Source organism: Hemicordylus capensis, chromosome 1 (assembly GCF_027244095.1).
Source record: "Hemicordylus capensis ecotype Gifberg chromosome 1, rHemCap1.1.pri, whole genome shotgun sequence".
NCBI lineage: Eukaryota > Metazoa > Chordata > Lepidosauria > Squamata > Cordylidae > Hemicordylus > Hemicordylus capensis.
In genome coordinates, this window is record NC_069657.1 from 398,148,656 (window position 1) to 398,161,821 (window position 13,166).

The 13,166-nt window shown below is 44.5% G+C and overlaps 1 long non-coding RNA gene across 1 annotated transcript; it reads left to right on the plus strand.

Moving 5' to 3' along the window:
* The first annotated feature begins 9,391 nt into the window (after positions 1-9,391).
* Positions 9,392-11,976, plus strand: LOC128349091 (uncharacterized). The gene is made up of 3 exons (XR_008318550.1): positions 9,392-9,498; positions 11,542-11,666; positions 11,778-11,976. It is a non-coding gene; the product is annotated as an uncharacterized LOC128349091 (long non-coding RNA).
* Positions 11,977-13,166: the final 1,190 nt, after the last annotated feature.

The following is a 13,166-nucleotide window of genomic DNA, read 5'->3' on the forward strand; positions in this document are numbered from 1 at the left end:
TCTATGGCATGGTTTAGGAAATGTAGCCGTGGGCCAGCAGAGTTAATGCCGGTGGATTTTCCATGCTTTTACAGCTTCAGTTGTGGAGAGGAATTGTGGAGAACAAGATTCAAATTAAAGGCTGGTTCTCACGACTGTCAGCTTGATAGGAGGAGCATCCAGCCAGGCTCCAAGCCCTGTTTATGCTCCCAAGAGGTGGCCGTGTGACAGCAAACATCAAAGTAAGAGGAAGGGGAACTGTGTGCTAGGCTAGCCACTATTTGGGTAGGGTGCTGGTGGCCAAGCCGCTTTGTGTACCCAGCACTGCAATGAGGGTGTAGGGCAAGCACAGCCCACGCCATCCTACCCAGACTGTGGCTAGCACAGGATCACTTTTCCCTCCTCCTACCTTGATTTTTGCCAATGTACAAGCCTTTCTTTCAATGTACAAGCATGCACAGAGTTTGGTGCCTGGCTGCGCCCTCCTCCTACCCAGCTTTTGGTCATGAAAATAAGCTCTAAGATTCAGAAGCCTATTTTTAGGCATATTCAGGACTACACTGAAAAAAAGAAGAAGAATATTTTAACAGCATTTGTTGGGGTTATTTTGATGCATCCTAATAATGAAGGTTATAGGTACCTCTGAGGAATAATTACAAATGGTCCAAAGTTCAGGATGGGACTCAGCCTCCATGCCCTCCATAATGGGCACCTTTGTTCTATAACTTTCCCCAGTTATGAACATGGGGTGGTCTTTGCATCTGTCTAATGAGAATGTCCATCCTGCATGTTAACTAGACATCCACTAAGCCAGAAAAGGGGAAAGTTGAAGCATGCAAGTGCTTGACAGCGGCTGAATGTAAGAGCCACATTTCCCCTTCAGTGTCGTGAAGTCCTTCGGCAGTCCCAGTACTAACCTTATTTTGTTTTATCCACTTTTCTGCAAGTCTGTACTACAACTGTAATGTCAAAATCTGATGAAATTTCAAAATATGCAACTTTAAACTAATTGCAAGTCATTTTCAATTAATTTTAAAATTTTATTGATTATTTATCTGTGGAAATTTATTTATATATTTACATATTTCCTCTTTCAATTGTATGTCCCTATGTTATGAGATGTTTTGTTTATGTCATGTTATGCTGACCTTGGGTCATAAATAAAGAATTACTTACATCCATTTGCTAGTTTTATGCACCTTATTTTCCCCCTCTAAAATCCCTAGATTTGAACACATGAAGAAACTAGAAAAATGATAATTCAAATTTTTACAAGCAAATTGTAAAAGAAACAAGAAACATTTTGTAAAATGTGTTTCATCTCAGTTTCCAACCCAAAAAGACAAATATGTACCAAGAATAATAAAATGGAAATGCCGCCATATGCTTCTGGTGATATCACTGGAAGCTGTCGAAATCAGGCCTATATTACTGGAAACAGTCAGTTGGGCCTATGTCACTGGAAGTGGTCAGAACCAGGCCTACACCCACACCACAGAGGTTCTCCCCCACCCCTGAATATGCCTAGGTATGCCTTGAAGGTGGGCATGTGACCCCTTTACAGACACACCCCTCCACCCTGGACCAAAAGGAACAGGTTTTAAAGCCCAGAAAGGCTTGATGATGCAGGTGTGATAATCGAGCGGTGGCCATTTTGTGTAACTTTATTGGCTGAAACAGGGTCTAGTGACCCTGCTAGGTAAAGGCCCTGTGGCAGAGTTCTTAAGAGGAGGCCATTTTATCATTCTGCAGAGACCATGGAGGACACTAGGACTCTGCTGTGGCCTGTGAGCCTATTTTTGCCACCCGCACCCTTGAACATTAAGCCTGAGAAAGTCAGGGCTGTGTATATTACACCGAAGAGCTTGTCCTACCCTCCAGCAGGCCGCAAACCTCGCCAGATGGCTGTTTTTACTGAGGGCCGGGTTCCAAATCCAGAAACAACCTTCCCAGCGAACCTGTATGATGAACTAGAATGTGATTGTAGCTTCTGTAACACCACCCCTACTATTGCTGTTTAAACTGAAACTGGAGAGCCCCTAGCTACTGCCCCCCCCCCAAAAAACAGAAGTGTGAGTTCATCAGATTCTGAAACAGAAGCCCTTTGAAATGAAAGCTACATAGGGAGAAATGGGTGAAAAGGGGTCTCATAATGAGTGTGGCTGCCATTCCTTTTTGTCTAAAAGGGAGAAGATGAATTGTAGGGTTTGGGTGTTACTTTCTGCACCCAAAAGCATTCCATATGTAATGCAGAGCCAAGGCTATGGTAAAATTTCATACAACTTCTGACTTCAGGTGGAAGAGTCAAACATGAAAGGTTTTCTGTATGGAGTAAGCTAGTATTTCAAGAAAAGGGTTATGCTAAATCTTTTCCTCTAATGCTATAGTTTACTACATGTGGTGAGTTCTTTACTTGCCACATTTTTGTGTGATCCTGTAACTCAAAGGTTCCCCAGGCAGTTTACATAGCATAAAAGATTGAAACACAATGCATGTACAATTATATAACATTTTAATTAAAACCTATTAATAACCAAAGCAACAATAAAAACATACTTTCAGTTAAATTCTACCCAGGAGAATAAAGGGTGCTTTCAATTGTCCCTAAAATGAGAACATGGAAGAACAGAGGCAGGCCTCTTAGGGAAGCATATTGCACAGCTTCAGGGCCACAACCAAAAAGGCTCAGATCCTAGCAGAAACTAATCTCCTAAGAAAGATGGCACTTGTAGCAATGCCTTCTTGGGGGGGGGGGGTCTTAAGGCCCTGAGGCATTCATATGTGAGAGGGAAATTCCTGGAGTAATCAGGGTCCTGGATATGTAGATGTCAGGGCTGAGCCATGGCCAGCTTCCTCAAAGTGCCACAGGTCAGGTTTGGGTCTGGGAGAGTCCAGCTGGCAAACAGGAATCAAGAAGCAGGAGAGGAGTCAAAGAGGAGTCAAAGCTAGGGGTCAGGAACTGGGTGGGCTGACTAGGATCACACAGCGAGCTATAGGTCAGAGACGGAGCCAAGAGTCAAGCTGGGCAGACAAACCAGAAGCCAGAGGTCGAACAGCAATGGAGTCCAGGATAAAAGCTGAGGGGTCAAGTGGCATCCCGGAGGTCAGGAATAGAGCCAAAGGTCAAAGAAGCTAAGCAGTCAAGCCTGAGGGAGTAGACATAACATGCAAGGACCGAGGGAACCTTGAAAATGAGGCGAGACTTGCTTCAGATAGGAAGCTACTTCTGCCCTTGTAAGGAGAGCCAATGGCTGATCCCGCACGGTTGGAGCAGGCTTGCCAAGGGCCTGAAGACTCAAAAGGCTGCTGCCGTTCAGAAGGCTACCACAAGGAGCAGCAACATGCAGAGCTTCAACCTAGGTAGAACCTGAGCTTTAAATATCCATTTGAATCGGGCTAAAAAACAAAGCAATAACCAATGTAGAGGTTTCAGTACAGGTGTAATCTGTTCTCAAACACGAAGGAAGGAAGGAAGGAAGGAAGCAGCAATGATGCAGTAGCAGTTTATTGAGAGCTAAGCTGCTTACAAGTTGGGTATTCTGCTTTGTAAACCACTTCCCCTGAAGAAGAATCTTTACTCGGAATGGGTTGGGATCTACTCTTTAATAAACTGCTCCCGCACCATTCCCACTTCTTTTCTTCCTATTTGTGAACATGGTGCTTTTCCCTCCTGTGTGCTTCTGTAATATGTTCTCACCAGCTTGCGTCTCCTAACAGCATTTCCAGAAGGTTTTCAAAGGAAGTCTAACACAGAGTACATTACAAGTCAATCTGGAGACCCTCAGTTCATGCATGACTAGCCAGGTCTCTATCTTCAGTAGTGCAGAGGGTGCAGAGGGTATCAAAAATAGGATACCTCCCTCATCTGCAGTATGAAGTGGTACAAGCAATAATTCTACCCAGTCATTCTGTGTAGATCTGTTCTCTGAAACAGAATTTGGCCTCCTTCTCTACTCTGTATGTCCTAAGAACATAGCAAGCTGCCTTCTACTGAGTCAGACCAGAGGTTCATATAGATCAGTTATGTCTATACTGACTCACAGCAGCTTCAGACAGGGGTCTTTCCCAGACCGAACTGAAGATGCCAGGGATTGAACCTGGTACCTTCTACATGTAAGCAGATGCTCTTCTACTGAGCTAGAGTGCTTCCTTTAATTAATCTTCATTAATTAGCAAACATCTCTATGAGCGACTGCAGCAGTTCCAAAGCAAGGCTTCCCAGCTTAATCCAGCTGCTGAAGAATCTGATTGCAGGGAGGGAGAATTTGATGTTAAAATCAATATCTGGGATGAGGTTTGCACCATTCTTTTTGGTGGGCGATGGGCTGGCTGTTCTAAAGCCTCTAACTAGATATATTTTTTTAAGCATTTGAAGAAAATGCAGGAAAAGACTGGTTCACTATAAGTTTGTATGTGGAAATTGGGTGGGGTGGGAGGATCTAATAGCCAGAACATCACAGCTAGAGCTCTTTGTAAATCATGATTTCACAGACCACAGATTCATGCAGTCTTCGAAATCACTCAGTAGTTGGAAACATGGTGGCTGATACACCTGGGGCTCAGGCAGCACTTGGGTCACAGTGAGTTGCTTTGATCTGAGCTGCCACAGCTGGCACATTAATTTGTCAGCAGAAGGGAAGATTGAAGGAAAAGAGACATCCAGAGACTGTCCTGTTTCTGCCATCTAGCTTCAAAAAGAGGGCTGCTTCAGGATTGCATACTTCCCACATGGAAAGCACTTCCACCCCAGTGGAGCTTGTTGGTATGTATTTCACTGTATAGATGTGCACTGGGAAACCACAGGGGCAGCCCTTTCATGAGGCAAGGTGAGGCAGTCACCTCTGAAAGAAGGTGATTGCGGCACTAGCAGAGTGCACAAGATGCCCCCCACCACCACTGCTGCCACTGAAGCAGTCTTCAGGACTGATGGGACATCTTTGAGCTTTGCAAGGAGCACCTCTCCTCACATGCCTTGCAAAGCTTGCAGGAAATATGAGATGAGGCTGCTGGCAACTTTCCCTCCTTCCCATCCCCTACACCGCCTTTAGGGGGCTGGCTGTTGCCAGGGGCGCAAGGCAAGGTGCCTTGCCTCGGACTGCAAGGCCTTGGGCTGCCCTGGAAACCACGACTGGCCGTGGCTTCCCCACACATGTACATCATGTATACACAGCGTGATATACATGTATGTACAGTGGTGGATTAATGGAGAGGGAGAGTAGGCATTTGTCTACGGTGGCAAAATTTGAGAAGCAGCAAATTTTGCCCCTCCTCAAATTTTGCCACCCCTCTCTGTGGGCAGTGGCGGCTACAGCAAAGGTGGAGTGGGTGAGGAGAAAGTCCTCCCCTCTTTTACCTTATTACCAAAAAAGACAAACTGTTTTTGTTTAAGGTAAAAGGGTGGCAAAAACCTTTTTGCCTATGGGCGGTAAAAAGTTTAATCCGCCCCTGTGTATGTGCATTTTTCATACATGACAACCTACATGTAGGTTGTGCATTTGGCAAAGGGAGTGTTCCCCATTGCCCATTATTTAGTCTGTGCTAGTCTGTAATTAGACACCAGTGTGATGTCATGTTTAGGGTGTCAGATTGCAACCAGCAAGAACTGGGCTTAAATCCCTGTTCAGCTGTGAAACTTACTAAGCAGCTTTGAACCGATCATTACCTCTCAGTCTAACCCACCTCACCAGGTTGTTTTGAGGATTCAATGAGCAATAGAAGAGCTATATATGCTGTCTGAGATCCTTGAAGGAAGGACAGGATAGACTAATATTTATTTCTTGTATTTTTACCCCACCTTTCACAAAACGGTCTCAAAGCAGCTTACAGCAAAACCATTAATATAACTATCAAATATACAAACACAAAACAACACAAAAAGAACCATACAGCAAAGCCTGGGGTACAACAAATGACAAGATACAGAGATAAAATTAGCCAATAAGATAATTAAAATAGGCGAAACAACATTAAAAGCCATCAAAGCAGGGGTTCCCAACCTGTGGTACACCAGATATTGCTGAACTACAACTCCCATCATACCTAGTTACAATACATTTTAGCTGGGGATGATGAGAGTTGTAGTTCAGCAACATCTGGTGTACCACAGATTGGGAACTCCTGCATTAAAGGCATGAGAGAACACAGCAGAATTCACCTAGCATGTCGGGGCTAACAGAGAAGATGCCAAGTTTCAGGCAAATTTCTTGGAGGGGCTTCCATCATTTGGGTCCCACCAAAAAAAAGATCCTGTCTCCAGATCCACTTCAGAATCTCAGCTGGGAGGTAGGTTCATGTGGGGAAAGGCAGGCCTATATATGACCTTTTCCAGATTGTGTTGTGGTTCTGTATAAGACTGTAGTGTCCTCTCATCAAGTGGTAGTGGGGAGCTTGTCTTGATAATGAATTGACATTTTCAGTGAAGATCTGTGGACAGCATGTCTCCAGTTCCTGTGCGTTTGATGCTTCTAAGGGCACAGAAGTTATCCCATAGAGTATTGGACGCTTCACTCAAGATCCTCTTTGTTTTCTGAGACTTCATCAGGACCCAATGGAAGCAAGCTGGCTCATTCCAAAAGTTTTCTACAAAACCATGAGAATAAGGAACACTATTATATATTTAAATGAGAGCTGAGAATCTTTGGACACCATATTCCATACTAGAGTCCAATTACTCATGAACTTCATGATGATGCAGAATATGCAAATTCCTGGATCTTGACTTTTACAGGTCAGAAGCATTTCAGTTGACAGGAATGGAAGGGGTACAAAGAGAGCCCTGGATGTGGGATTTGTGAGAAGATCCAAGTTAGTTTATACTGTATTAATAGCAGCCAAAGAAAATTGCCATTTCCTGTAATTAGTGGCTGCTTTTATTTGTCATTAATTTTATAAGCAAGGGGCATTTGATCAATTTGAGGAAGGTCAGGGCTGCAATACAAAGTGCTTATTGAACAACACACAGCCTTCTCCCTGCCCTACTGGCTCAGTTGTCATATTGTTTTAATGAAACAATGCAGGTTCATAAAGCAAAATAGAAAATGGGTCGATTTTGGGTTGGGATCTATACAGGCTGGTGTTGGGTTGGGATCTGAGGCTAGACTGTATTCTGGTCCTGCCACAAGCTCTGGACTATCACTGGGGCTGGGGCCTGGGTCTAGCATGGGTCATAGGAACATAGGAAACTGCCATATACTGAGTCAGACCATTCGTCTATCTAGCTCAGTATTGTCTTCACAGACTGGCAGTGGCTTCTCCAAGGTTGCAGGCAGGAATCTCTCTCAGAATGCCTGCATGGCCCTTCCAGGCCAGGGCTATGGCCACACCCTCGTGTGTGATGTCACACACACGGGGCATGGCCAGAGTCCTGGAAGGGCCGCATGCTCATTGCTGGGTGAGTGTTTTGTTCATTCTCTTCCTTGGAGAACAAACGCAGTATGTGTAGCCAGCAACGAACAAGGCTGGGAAATGAGGGCCGGCTGGAGCTCAGGGGAGGGGCAAGCTAGGTGGCCCCCAGGAGCTCAGGTTCTTTGAACCCATCCGCCATATTATAGCTCCACCCTTGCTAAGCATAACCCTTCCAGTAGAAGGTAGGTGCCTGTGTGGCTTCTAGATTTCCAATTGGATGCCTTTTGATATGGAGCTGCCAGGTAAAGAAGTGAGGCATTTGGGCATATAGTCCTTGTAAGCATCCCAGTAATGTTGTGCTTCCAATGTGCACAGTCTGTGCATGGCTGCCCTTCATCTGGAGAGCAGATGAAAAACTACTCTGGATAGGAGTGAAAAAGAACCAAGTTCACAATCTAAAGATTCCCTTCAGTTCATCCATCAATGCACCACAACCCTTGGTGGTGATGGTCCTTCTGCTGGGTTTTTGTAAAGAGAAAATGCACATCACTCAAGACAGGTAGCCTGCCGATTTGTGCTTGTTATAATCAATTTCCATTATCTTCTCCAGGCACACATTAGATCCATGTAGGAAAGAAAGGATCATGGTCTGAAAAAAAGAAATCTACACCCTGTCCACACTTCAACAAATTGTGTGTGAACTGACCATATAATGGCCAGGTGACAGATTTGGATCAGGTGTTATATTATCTGCGGAGAGCAAATGCAAGAAGGCCACAAGGGATCACATCTACTAATTGCACTTTCCACACCACCTGACACTAGCTAGGCATGCCCCTTGCTCTCCCAGCATCCAGCATTTGTCTGCAGAAGCCAGAGCTGGATCAGGGGAGGCTTCTTCCCATGACTGCGCGTACCTGGGTGTTCAGATTTTGGCAGCCATTCTTTTGTATCTGACAAATGTTTTAGACAATATGTAATGATTTGCAGGTTTGCAGGCAGGAATACACACACAGTGCTTACCTACTGTGTGGAATCTAGCCAATGTTTCCAAAAGCACGGCTTTCATTGCAGAAGAGTTGAGATGCCTCTTGCCAAGCTAGCCAGTTCCATTTGTATCAATTAGAGGCTCTTCGGACAATTAAAAACTGGGTAGGACAAGTGTCTTACCCAGGTTTGGAGCTGTGCATGCTCCCAATTTTTGGTAGTGTGGAAGCAAACAACTAGGTAGGAGGAGGGAGAAGTGATTGTGTGGAATCAAGGCGGAAGGAAAAGCTGCGTAGGACAGCTTTTTCTCCGACCTTGGTCAAATGCTGGGGGTGAAAGTTGGGCAGGACAGCATAATCACTTCTCACTCCTCTGACCTAGTTGCTTGCTCCCACACAACTACTACTACTACTACTACTATGAATATTTATATACCGCTCTTCAATCAAATTCTCAAAGCAGTTTACATAGAAAAACAAATAATATATAAATAAGATGGATCCCTGCCCCCAAAGAACTCACAATCTAAAAACAACTGTATGACTGCATACAGCTCCAAACCTGGGTAGGACATTTGTCCTACCCAGTTTTTGGTTGTTTGTGTGAAGAGCCACTTACTCTTGCAATGACTCCTGTGTGTTCTGTGGTTGCGCCAGTGTCATGGACACTTATTGTCTATGACATCAGTGATGATGAATAATACATGCCTCCTACCCTCTCTCACTTCAGTCTGCCCTCCTGCACATGCACACACACAAAGCCTCAGCCTATTCATTCTACTTCCACAGCAGGATTGCCAAAGAAGGAAAGCGAAAGGAAGGAAGTTCCCATTCCCCTCCACAACACACTGCTACAGTTACTATATGCAGTGCTGAGGAGCCACCACTAGAACTCTCCGTTGCATAGCAAGCCACCCCGGCTGGAGCAGCAACAGGAACAAAGCAGAGGAAAGCTCTCACTCTCTCTGGCCACCCCTCACATTCTCCCATGCACACTCTTACTTTGAACCTACACTTTGAAGGAACTCCTACCATGCTGCCTAAATTAAAGCTGCACTGAGCAACCCTAACTTCTTGTATATTTGTGTATGAGGCTAGAAAAGATCTCATATGGAAGCCCTTCTCGAACATTTGGCAAATCAGATCCAGAGATACAGTTTTTCTTGAAATGTACCACTTCAGGTTGCAGGTGAGGATTTGCATATTTTCCCCACTAAACAGCTCTACCTATGTGGAAAGCTATCATATCAGGGGAAAGTGTTTATTCTAGTCTTCTCCCTGATCTGTAATTTTTCTACATTGATGGATGTTTTGTGAAGAAAACAGTCACATGTGAAGCTCCCCACACATTTTCAATCTAGGCTTAGGCCCTGGGTATTTGAGAGAAAGTCTTCTTCATTATGAGCCCCACCGTCCATTGCGGTCATCTCTGGAGGTCCGTCTCCAGTTGCCGCCAGTTCGTCTGGTGGCCACACGGAGACGGGCCTTCTCGGTTTCTGCCCCGTGACTATGGAATGCGCTCCCTATTGAGATACGATCCTCCCCATCTCTGTCATTTTTAAAAAAAATATTTAAAAACCCATTTTTACTCAGGCTTTTTCAGCTTCTTAATAATGTATAGGTTTTTAATTCTGTGATTGATTTTTAAATTGTTCGTTTTTAATTGTTTTTATGTGTTTTTATATGTGTTTTTAACTGTTTTATCATTGTGAGCCACCCAGAGCCATGAGTGTGGGGCGGTATAAAAGTGTAATAAATAAATAAAGCAAGCAAGCAAGCAAACAAGCAGGGGTTCTCAAACATGGGTCCCCAGACATTGTTATACTTCAACTCCCACAATCCCCAGCTACAAATGGCCATTGTGGCTGGGGATTATGAGAGCTGAAGTTCAACAACATCTGGGGACTCAAGTTTGAGAATCCCTAGTCGAAAACTTGAACATGAATGTTTAATAAACTAACCCATAGATCATTTTATGTGGCAATACTAGGAATGTATGTATTTATGTATTGTCCAATTTTTATATTGCCTTTCATAAGGCATCACAAAGCAGTTTACAAAAGTTAAAATACAATAAAACCCCATAAAACTCACATTTAAAAACTTAAAATCAGTTAAACAGTAAAAACCATAAAACACCAATTTTTTAAAAAGCACCCATTAAAAAGATAGAAGCAGGAAACCTGAGAAACCCGGCATGGCCGTTCCTGAGGGGTAAAAGCCTGAACAAATGAAGAGGTCTTTAGTTGTTGTTTTTTTTAAGTAGCCACAAATTCCACAGTGGACATTCACTGGGAGAGCGTTCCAGAGCCTGGGAGCAAGAACAATGAATGCACTGTCCCGAGTGCATGACAATTTGGCCTCTCTCAATGTTGGCACAGAACAAAAGCCTCTCTGACAACCTTGTTGGGTGGGCAGAAACCCTTGGGAGCAGGCAGTCCTTCAGGTATCTAGGGCCCTAATGGTTAAGGGTTTTAAAGGTAATAACCAGCACCTTGAATTGGATGAGGAAACAGATTGGCAGCAGCCAGTGCAGCTCTTTCGAAATAGGTGTAATATGCTCTGAGCGAGCAGTGCCAGAAAGAACCCTGGAAGCTGCATTTTGCACCCCCTGAATATTCTTCAAGGACAGCCCCACATAAAGCGCATTGAAGTAATCCAGCCGTGACCTGACTAAGGCATGGATAATTGTGGGCAGATCTGTCTTCTCAAGAAATGGCCATAGCTGGCAAACTAGCTGAAGCTTTGCAAAGGTACCCCTGGCCAGTGCCACCACCTAAGCATCCAAAAGCAGACCTGGGTCCAGCAACACCCTCAAGATGAGCACTTGCTCTTTCAAGGGAACTACAATCCCATCCAGAGCTGGTTGAATCACCCTATCCCGATTGGCTTTTCTACTGACCAACAACACCTCATCTGGATTTAACCTCAGTTTGCTAGCCCTCATCCAACCCATCACCGCCTCCAACACCCCGGTCAGTACATCTACTGCTTCCCTAGGATCTGATGTCAATGAAAGGTAGAGCTGAGTGTCATCTGCCTATTGATGACATTTCAGTCCAAACCTCCTGATGACCTCTCCCAGCATTTTCATGTAGATGTTAAACAGCATGGGGGGGATGACTGTCACCTTTTCCACACAGCCATAGTCTCTCCCTCAATAACTAGACTGCGCAAATGTTTGGGATGATGAGTTACATTTGTCTGTTTCTCTCCCTGTCTTTGTTGCCAGGTCTTGACCACTCCAAGAAAGCAATTGCAAGTCAAACTTGTGCTTCTTGCAGTGCGGCTTTAATTCTTATTGAATTTTTGAAGGCAAGGCCCTATATAACAATAATCAAAACAAGACAAGACAAGGTAAATAAAAAAAGAATAAATGTAAAGAGCTTGTGAAGAGGGTTCAACAACCTAAAATAATTGCTGCTTTTCTGGCTATTGATCACCTCATCACAGTGCTTTCATTCCCAGTCTAACCTGATTGAAGAAATGAAGATAGCTGTGCTTCGAAGGTGTATGGGGAAAATAAGTTCAGTCTGGAGAATGGACATACAAGAATAGCAGCAATCAGAAACAGAACTGGAAGAGGTGCCTGTTGTTATAACTTCAAACCTTCTTCGGCTCACAGTACCTCTCTTGAACTTGTCTGTGAACAGTAGGGTATTTTAAGGCAGGGCTTCAGAGTCTAATAAGACTGCATAGAAGAAATGCATCCCTATTATACAGGGAACTTAATTTCCAATATAAAGCATCATAGTCCAACCTATGTGGAAGCATACAATCTCTCTCTCTCTCTCTCTCTCTCTCTCTCTCTCTCTCTCTCTCTCAGCCCTTACTACTATTCCAAGATATACATTAGGAAGGGGGAGGAGTCCTGGTCTCGTGGTATTGGGCACAAATTGTCCCCTTTTCTAAACAGGTTCTACTCCAGTTTGCATTTAGATGGGTGACTACATGTGAGTGCTGTCTGCTCTAAGATATTCCCCCTAAAGGGCTGTAGCTCAGTGGTAGAGCATATGCTTATTTGCAGATGTCCCAGCTTCACTCCCTGGCATCTCCAGGTAGGGCTGGGAAAGACGACAATGACGGTGAATATTTATATACCGCTCTTCAACCAAAGTTCTCAAAGTGGTTTACATAGAAAAATAAATAATACATAAATAAGATGATCCCCTGTAAGATGGTCCCCTGTCCCCAAAGGGCTCACAATCTAAAACGAAACATAAGGTTGACACCAGCGACAGCCACAGGAGGGGTGCTGTGCTGGGGTTGGGTAAGGCCAGTGGCTCTCCCCCTGCTAAATAAAGACAATCACCACTTTAAAAAGATACCTCTTTGCTTAGTTAGCTGGGGTAACTGCTAACCCCTGCTTGAAAGCTGGGAGAGCCACTGCAAATCAGTGTAGATCAGGGTTTCTTAAGCTTGAGCCCCCAGACGTTGTTGGACTACAACTCCCATCATCCCCAGACATGACCTTTGTGGCCAAGGATGATGGGAGTTGTAGTCCAACAACATCTGGGGGCCCAAGGTTAAGAAACCCTGGTGTAGACAATACTGAGCTAGAGGGGCCCATGGTCTGACTCCGGATAAGGCAGCTTCCTATTTTCCGATCTAAAGGGGCTGGTTGTGGTGACACTCTAGTGACGGGGGGGGGGGGGGGGAATAACCTGTACATGTTCACATTTTCCAGGGCTGAACACACTGGAAATGAAAACACATGCCACGACTTAGTCCTGGTGAACCCTGTCTTTATTTTATGCTCTGCTCTGTTCAGAGGTAACCACAGGTATGTTAAGAAAAAGACATCTCCCATCACCCCTGTCCACCAATCATCCCACTTGGGTTTTGCATACCTGTATA